Genomic DNA, 9,713 nt, shown 5'->3' on the forward strand with positions numbered 1-9,713 from the left:
TGACATTACCCACAACGTGACTGGGGCTGTACTCTGGTCCTGGAATATTGTTCCTAATATCCAGAGAAGGAGAGGAAAATGTTACTGCCCATAGGGAAATATTCTTAATACGGCAAGAGGTGTACACCATGCTTTGATATGGTCACTAATGTAAGCAAGAAAACAATTAGATTGAATTAGGCATTGCAAAGAATGAAACTCCCCTATGATTTTCATTCTAATGTCAATGGGGGTGAGGATGACATTTTTGTCAATATGGCAGAGGTGTAACTGGAGCTATTGCCTAACATACAAAAAAACAGAATAAGATTATCATTTTTATATAATATGGTTTCCAGTATCATATTACACCGGATTTGCAAAGTAGCTGGGCCTCAGCAGCTGTGGGCAGAGCCCACAAGCGAGGGGACCCCTAAACAGCCAGGGTGGGCCTGGGGGCTGCTCTGGGCTTTTTGGTGGGGTCTGTGAGCACATCGACCCAGCCAGGGGTCCCTGAGCAGCCATGGTTGGCCTGGGGGCCGCTACGGGCACTCTGGCATGGGCTGTGGGCACAGACACCTAGTCAGGGGGTCCCTAAGCAGCCAGGGTGGGCATGGGGGCTGCTACAGACATTCGAGCAGTGTTTGTGGGCACAGCCCAATTGCCAGGGGGTCTCTAAGCAGCCAGGCTGGGCCTGGGGGCTGCTATAAGGGGGGCTTTGGTAATAGCGTGCTGTGCATCGGTACATAGTTTGCACCTATTACTACATGTGTAAATAGTTTTAATATCGGGTATATATATGTACATGCATACATATGGTGTTACCACGATAAATTTATATTGACATAATAGGTGCAAAATACATATGTACCTAATGCATACCTAATGTGTACAATATGTACTTGTTTGTAATATTAGACAATATATATTACTGTGATTATATATCTTATTGTGATTAAATATATTTTATCACTAATATTTTAAGGAATGTGCATAGTGTACACATTATATACCTATGTATTGTGTACACAATATAGAAATATATAGGTACATATTTTACAGATTATGTACACTTTTTCTACATGTGTATTGTGTACACCTATGCACAGCAGAGTAAATGTACAGACTGTACCTATTTTATACATTTCTTGTGATATGCCAATAAATGTACACATTATGAGTACATTCTAAAATATAATTTTTACCATATTAGAAATTACTCCATTGACAAAAGTGGGTGTACACCCAGTTGTGTACATAGTTTATACGTGTACATATTGTGCATATTAGGTACTCATGTACAAAATGTACATGTCAACATTATATGTATTTATGTGTACATAGTGTGCACATGTACATACTGTTCACACATATGTACATGTGCACATTTTGTACATGTGTACATAATGGGTACATGATGTGCATGTGTACACACTGTGATACAACAATAAATGTAAATGTACACGATGTGTGCAATATGTACATTTATATTATGTATTACTTGTGTATTGTGATTTTATATGCTGTTGTGATATCATTGTAATATTACAATAAATGTACATATTGCACACATTTCGTACATACCTATTGTGTACACATTATGTACCTGTAATTGCACATATTGTACAGATTATGTACGTTTTTGGTACATCTGTATTGTGTACGCATATGTACATTACACTATGTACATATGGTATGTATTCTGCACATTGATTGTAACATCTCAATAAGTGTACACATTATGAGTATATTGTGATATATGATTTTTAGTATATTAGATAAAAATTTCTATATCAAAGTGGGTATACACCCATGTGTGTCCAGTTTTTGATATTATCCATCATATTTTAAGTAGGTATTACTCTCATTTTGAAAGCAAGTGTTCACTCTGTGATTGTTCCAATATCACAGGCAAAGTACAAGGCTTCTTTAATGTACTACCTAATATCCTGGGGACAAAAGATTATTATACCCTGAATATCGCAGGAAGTGTACACCACCACTGTAGTATCGTGTCTAATATCCAAAAACGGAAAAGATATTACTCTAAGTATCTGATAAACCACACAAGACCCCCGTGATATTTTTTCTAATAACTAAGGGATTACAGATGACATTACTCACGATATGACTGGGGCTGTCCACCGGTCCTGTGATATTGTTCCTAATATCCAGAGAATGAGAGAATAATGTTGCTGCCCATAGGCAAATCCTCTGAATACGGCAAGAGGAGTACAGTGTGCTCTGACATGGTCACTAATGTAAACAAGAAAACAATTCTATTGAATTTAACATTGCAAGGGGTGAAACCCCCTTATGATTTCAATTCTAATGTCCAGGGGTGTGAGGATGACATTTTTGTCAATATGGCAGAGGTGTAACTAGAACTATTGCCTAGTATATCAAAAACCAGAATAACATCATTTCCATATGATATGGTCGCCAGCATCATATTACACCACATTTTCAAAATAGCCGGGCACAGCGCCCTAGCCGGGGGGTCCCTAAGCAGCCAGCGTCAGCCTGGGAGCTGTTACGGGCCCTCTGGCGGGGAATGTGGTTACAGCTCCCTAGCCAGGGGGTCTTTAAGCAGCCAGGGTGGGCCTTGGGGCTGCTACGAGGGGGGCTGTGGTAATAGCCTGTTCTGCACAGGTACATAGTTTTATTTTATTTATTTATTTTTATTTTTTTTTGAGACGGAGTTTCGCTCTTGTTACCCAGGCTGGAGTGCAATGGTGCGATCTCGGCTCACCGCAACCTCCGCCTCCTGGGTTCAGGCAATTCTCCTGCCTCAGCCTCCCGAGTAGCTGGGATTACAGGCACGCGCCACCATGCCCAGCTAATTTTTTGTATCTTTAGTAGAGACGGGGTTTCACCATGTTGACCAGGATGGTCTCGATCTCCTGACCTCGTGATCCACCCTCCTCGGCCTCCCAAAGTGCTGGGATTACAGGCTTGAGCCACCGCGCCCGGCCTAGGTACATAGTTTTAATAATGAACACATATTGGTATAAGTGTACACATGGTGTTATGATAAATATATATGTACATATGTGCACAATACATATAGACCTAATGCGTATCTACTGTGTACAATATGTACTTTTTTGTGATATTACATGATATATATATATATTACTGTGATTATATGCGTTATTTTGATTATATATATTTTATCACTGATATTTTAAGGAATGTGCATAGTGTACACATTATGTACCTATACATTGTTTACACATTATAGAAATATGTAGGTACATATTTTACAGAGTATGTACATTTTTTGTACATGTGCATTGTGTACACATATGTACAGCAGGGTAAATGTACAGATTGTACCTATTTTATACATTTATTGCAATATGCCAATAAATGTACACACTATTACTACATTCTGAATTATTATATTTTGTATATTAGACAGAAATTTCTCCGGTTACCAAAGTGGTTGTACACCCAGGTGTGTACATCGTTTATATGTGTACATATTGTGCATAGAATGTACTCGGGTACAGAAGGTACATATCTACATTATATGTACACATGTGTAGTGTACATATGTACATACTGTACCCACATATGTACACTTGCATATATTGTGCATCTGTACATAATGGGTACATGACGTACATGTTTACATATCACAATAAATGTAAATGTACATCTTGTTTGCAACATGTACATTTATATTGATATTACATATTACATGTGTATTGTGATTTTATATGCAGTTTTGATTATATAACATTGTGATATTACAATAAATGTACATATTGTACACATTATGTGCATACCTATTGTGTGCACATATTGTACATATATTCGTACAAATGATACAGTTTATGTACATTTATTGTACATCTGTATTGTGTACATGTGTGTACATCACAGTCAATGTACATATGTTACATATTCTGTACATTGAGTGTAATATCCCAATAAGTCTACACATTATGAGTTTTTCCGGGTTATGACTTTTAGTATATTAGATAAAAATGACCTCCAATATCACAGTGGGTATATACCCATGTGTGTCTATATTGTGATATTATCCATCATATCCTAAGTAGGTATTTCTCTCACAATGAAAGAAGGTGTACACTCTGTGACTGTTCCAATATTATAGGCAAAGTGCAACGCTTCTGCGATGTAGTTCCTAATATCCCAGGGACAGAGGATGAGTATACTCTCAATATCGCAGGAAGTGTACACCACCACTGTAGTATTGTTTCTAATATCCAGAAACTAAAAGGATATTACTCCAAATATCTCCAAAAGCACACGAGACCCCCGTTACATTGTTCTTAATAACTAGGGGATTACAGATGACATTGCTCACGATGTGACTGGCGCTGTAAGCCGGTCCTGTGATATTCTTCCTAATATCCAGATAAGGAGAGAAAAATGTTGCTGCCCATAGAGAAATATTCTGAATAGTGCAAGAGATGTACACCGTGCTCTGATATGGTCACTAATGTAAACAAGAAAACAATTATATTGAATTAAACATTGCAAGGGGTGAAACCCTCCTATGCTTTCAATTCTAATGTCAATGGGGTGAGGATGACATTTTTGTCAATATGCCAAATGTGTAACTAGAACTATTGCCTAATATGTAAAGAACCACAATAACATTATCATTTCTGTGTGATAGGTTGCCAGTATCATATTACACCACATTTTCAAAATAGCCGGGCCACAGCAGCTGTACCCACAGCCCCCTAGCCAGGGGGTCTTTAAGCAGCCAGGGTGGGCATTGAGGCTGCTATGAGCAGAACTGTAGTGATAGCCTGCTGTGCATAGGCATATAGTTTGCACCTATTTCTGCATGTGTACATTGTTTAAATAGTAGGCACATATTTGTATACGTGTACATACCGTGTTATCATGATACATATATATTTTCATAATATGTGCACTATACATATGTACCTAATACATACCTAATGTGTACAATACGTACCTTTTGGTGATATTACACGACATATATGTATTAGTGTGATTATATATCTTACTGTGATTATATATATTTTATCACTGATATTTTAAGGAATGTGCATAGTGCACACATTATGGACCTATGCATTGTGTACACATTATAGAAATATATAGGTACATATTTTACAGATTATGTACATTTTTTGTACATGTGCATTGTGTACACCTATGTACAGCAGAGTACATGTACAGATTGTGCCTATTTAATACATTTATCACAATACGACAATAAATGTACACACTATGACTACATTCTGGGATTTTATATTTAGTATATTAGATAGAAATCTCTCCGGTTACCAAAGTGGGTATACACCTATATGTGTACCTAGTATATACGTGTACATATTGTACATACTGTGTACTCCTGTACAGAAGGTACATATCTTCATTATATGAACATATGTGTAGTGTACATATGTACATACTGTGCACTTACGTACACGTGTATATACCGCAAATCTGCACGTGTGCATGATGTACATGTGTACATATTGTAATATCACAATAAATGTAAATGTATATGTGTGCAATATGTACATTTATATTGATATTATGTATATGTGTATTGTGATTATATATGCTGTTGTGATTATATGAAATCATTGTATTACAATATATTTACATATTGTACACATTATGTACATACCTACTGTGTACACATTATGTACATATAAATGTAATATTGTACAGATTATGTACATTTTTCATACATCTGTATTGTGTACACATATGTACATCACAGTCAATGTACATAAGGTACATATTTTGTACGTTGATTGTAATATCCCAATAAGTGTACACATTATGAGTATATTCTGGGATATGATTTATAGTATATAAGAAAAAAGTTACTTCCAATATCAATGTGGGTATACTCGCATGTGTGTCCATTTTGCTGTACCTTCTATTAATCTTTGCCATTGAACATGATAGTGAGAGGTGGTTCTTTTCTCTAACAAGGTTTTCTGTTAATATAACTCAACTCTACTACCTTGTGGCCTCTGTATCTTCCATTGTAAATTGTAATTACCTATAAAAGAGAATATTTTGACATCACGTATCTACCTCTTGGATCCATCAGCCAGAGGCCTAAAATAAAAAAGACATTCACCCCACGAATGATTATATAGTGGTTGACAACCCCAGTTTCTTCTAGGTAAATAATATCCTCTCTTTAACAGTAGCTACTTACAAGATTTGTGCATAAAGAATGTGACTTTTTATCAGTATCTAGTTTATTCTTACATAAATTTCTAAAATACTGAGAGAATATTCTGATCATTGGTTATGTACTATTTTAATTTAATTTTTCCTCTCAAATTTTATCTTAACTGCATACTCTACCCTGTTTATAAGACTGCCCTATGGTTAAATTTAGTAGGTAGTAAATTATCCTGGGCACACAGAACAATTCTTTTTGTAATCAACTCTGAAACATCATTGAAAGAGCAAGGATATGGGAATTAGATTTATCTGGCTTTTATTTCTGGTACTTACTTGCTCTCTGACCTTGGGCAACTTATGTATTGCTCTGAGTCTCATCTTCTTCATCTGTAAAATAATCATAGTAATACCTAATTCATATGCAGCTTGGAAATGTGTAATTTAGTGATTGATATAAAGTTCCTGATACAATTTCTGACAAAATAATAGACACCCCATGAGAGATAACCATAACAATCAGAGTTTATATTCACATTAACTGGGATAAAATTGATCTGAAAATACAGCATAAAAAAGCAGCCAAAAATTCACAAGCATATATTTCGCTTGCCTTTTTATACAGAGCTGGAAAAGTTCTCATCATTATCTCATCCATTGCCTGCAGCACGATCCTTCCAAAACTCCTCCTAAGACCGTCTGCCAAGGTGGAACACACTGAACCGCATGTGACTCTGCCTTTTCTATTTTTGCAAGATTTTTCTCATAGAGTATTATTAACAGAAAATGGGGCTGTTATCAAGGTGACTAGGAATGGTGCATTCTCAGTTCAGGCTCTGATGGAATGTCTACTTGATCTGGTGCAACTCCAGCTGTGCTCTTGGCTTTCCTCACTTTTGTGGTTCCGAGAAAGCAAATATTCTCCCATGGCTTCCTTATTTTGTCTTTCTCCATGAGGTCTCATTCAAGTATAAACATTCCCTTCAATTTTCTCAACTCATTTTATATTGTCTGAATAATCTTGATAATTTTCCCTTTCCTAAAGCTATAGACCTTCTTTTTGTGTGGAAGAACAGATTACTCACAAATGTTTACTGTCCGCTAAACATTTATGTGTAATCGGTCCTTAATTCTACACACAAAATATCATCTCTACCAACATTTTACAACTATAGTCTTTCTATAGAGAACTATGAAAGGAACTTGCTCTAAAGGAGAAACTTCCAGAGCTAAACCAAGGGTATGACAATTTTTAACAATATGTTATTCAGTAAAAATATTTTTTCAGTTAACAGAGAAGAATGCCATGGACAAAATGGCAAAACAGAACTTTTCAGCACTTATTCCTTCACAGAAACATCAATTTGAACAGCCATCCGTGCATCAAAGTGTCTTCAAAAGAGACAAGGAATCCAGGTGAGAGGTTATAGCACGTTTGTGGAGTAGAAAAGTAAGAAAAACGGCATAAAATAGAGTATAAAAGAGAGTTTTATATTATCTGCATTACCCCGCCCCTAAACCTGGGTAGTGCAGCATGGAAAGAGATACTATGTATGTGCAGAGAGAAGAGCAAATGTAACACCTGACTTCAACATCAACTCCAATGCCAGGCACAATTCAGTGAACTCAACACCAGGCAGGTTTCTATAGCCACAGGCTATGGGACAGACCCTGTCAACCCAAGCTCCAGGCCTTCCCCTATGGCTCTAAGATCTAATGCCTCCAACCTCCATGGCTCCTATCGACATAGGCTCCAGGCCTTCGCCACAACCAGGCCATTTATGGCTTCCCCAGGCTCCACACTGATTACTATAGACTCGTAAGTGCCTGGATAAACAAACCTCTACATCGACACAGTGGAATATTATTCAGCAATGAAAGCAATCATCTTTGAATGTGGCTTTTGTTGCAGAAAAAAAGCACGTGAGCTATGAAGCCATTAAAAGACATAGAGGAAACTCAAATACATACTACTAAGTGAAAGAAACCAATCTCAAATGACCACTTACTATATGAATCCAACTATATGACATTCTGGAAAAGGCAAAACTATAGAGACATCAAAACGTTCAGTGATTGCTGGGGGTTGAAAAGTGGGGAAGGATAAATGGGCAGAGCATAGAGGATGTTTAGGGCAATGAAACTACTCTGTGTGTTACTATAATGGTAGACACATGCCATTACACCCTTGTCAAAACTCACTGAATATACGACAGCAAGAATGGTCCCTAATGTCAATTATAATCTATGGGTGACAGTGATAAGTCAATGTTGGTTCATCCATTGTAACAAATGTACCTCTCTAGTGAGGAAGGCTGATAGTGGAGGAGGCTGTGCATTTGGGGAAGTGGGAATGTAGGAACTCTCTGTACTTTCCACTATGCCTCACTATTCACTTTACACTGCTCTAAAAATAAAGAGTATTTTAAAAAAGATTGAGCTGTTGATATAAGCCCAATGTCTACTTTGACGTCCAGAAATGTTTCTCTTAAAACGCTAATACACCACTTCCTGGAAGAAAATATTTGTTAACAAATTCTTTTCTAGAACAATTATTTTTGTGGGTGTTCCTGTCACAACTATACATAAAAATCAGAATATGCAGCAACATCTTGATACTCTAAAAACACAATACCAAGAACGTTAAGAAAATCATTTCTAAATTTGATCTAAGCCAAAATGTGGAGAAGCAAAAGGGAAGAAAATTATTTCTGTATAATGAGATTATAGGTTGTTTCTCCGAACTCCTCTACAGTTTTCAGTATTTTCCAACTTCTATCATGGAGATATATAAATATAGAAGGAGATATGTAGATATATACTCATTAGATATATATTTATATATAATAAACAAACAGATACCGTTTTTATTTTTTATTATTTATTTATTTTTTGAGATGGAGTTTCGCTCTTGTTTCCCAGGCTGGAGTGCAATGGCGCGATCTTGGCTCACCACAACCTCCACCTCCTGGGTTCAGGCAATTCTCCTGCCTCAGCCTCCTGAGTAGCTGGGATTACAGGCACGCGCCACCAAGCCCGGCTAATTTTTTGTATTTTTAGTAGAGACGGGGTTTCACCATGTTGACCAGGATGGTCTCGATCTCTTGACCTCGTGATCCACCCGCCTCGGCCTCCCAAAGTGCTGGGATTACAGGCTTGAGCCACCGCGCCCGGCCTACAGATACCATTTTTAAAAGATATATTTATATAATATATACATGTTCATATATACATCATGTTATCACCATTATGGATATAAAGAAGGACATTAAAATAGTGAAAAGATTAAAATAAAATGTACCAAAATGGAAACAGTGATTTAACTCTGCCTAGCTTTATGTGATTAAACAAGGTATTTTTCAAATCTATTTTTCTTTGCTTTCTAGATGCTTTATAATAAATCTATATTTTTATATTTAAAAGCCTAATTTTTATTAAACAAATAAATATTCAGCAACACTGTCTTTAGAACATTTTTTAAATCAACTTGAGCATGAAGAAAATGTTATGACTATGGTGGTGAGCATTTTGAAAGATTAGCAGAAGCAGGGATAATATGACATTTAGCTGAT

The sequence above is a fragment of the Callithrix jacchus genome, chromosome 11, assembly GCF_049354715.1.
Source record: "Callithrix jacchus isolate 240 chromosome 11, calJac240_pri, whole genome shotgun sequence".
NCBI lineage: Eukaryota > Metazoa > Chordata > Mammalia > Primates > Cebidae > Callithrix > Callithrix jacchus.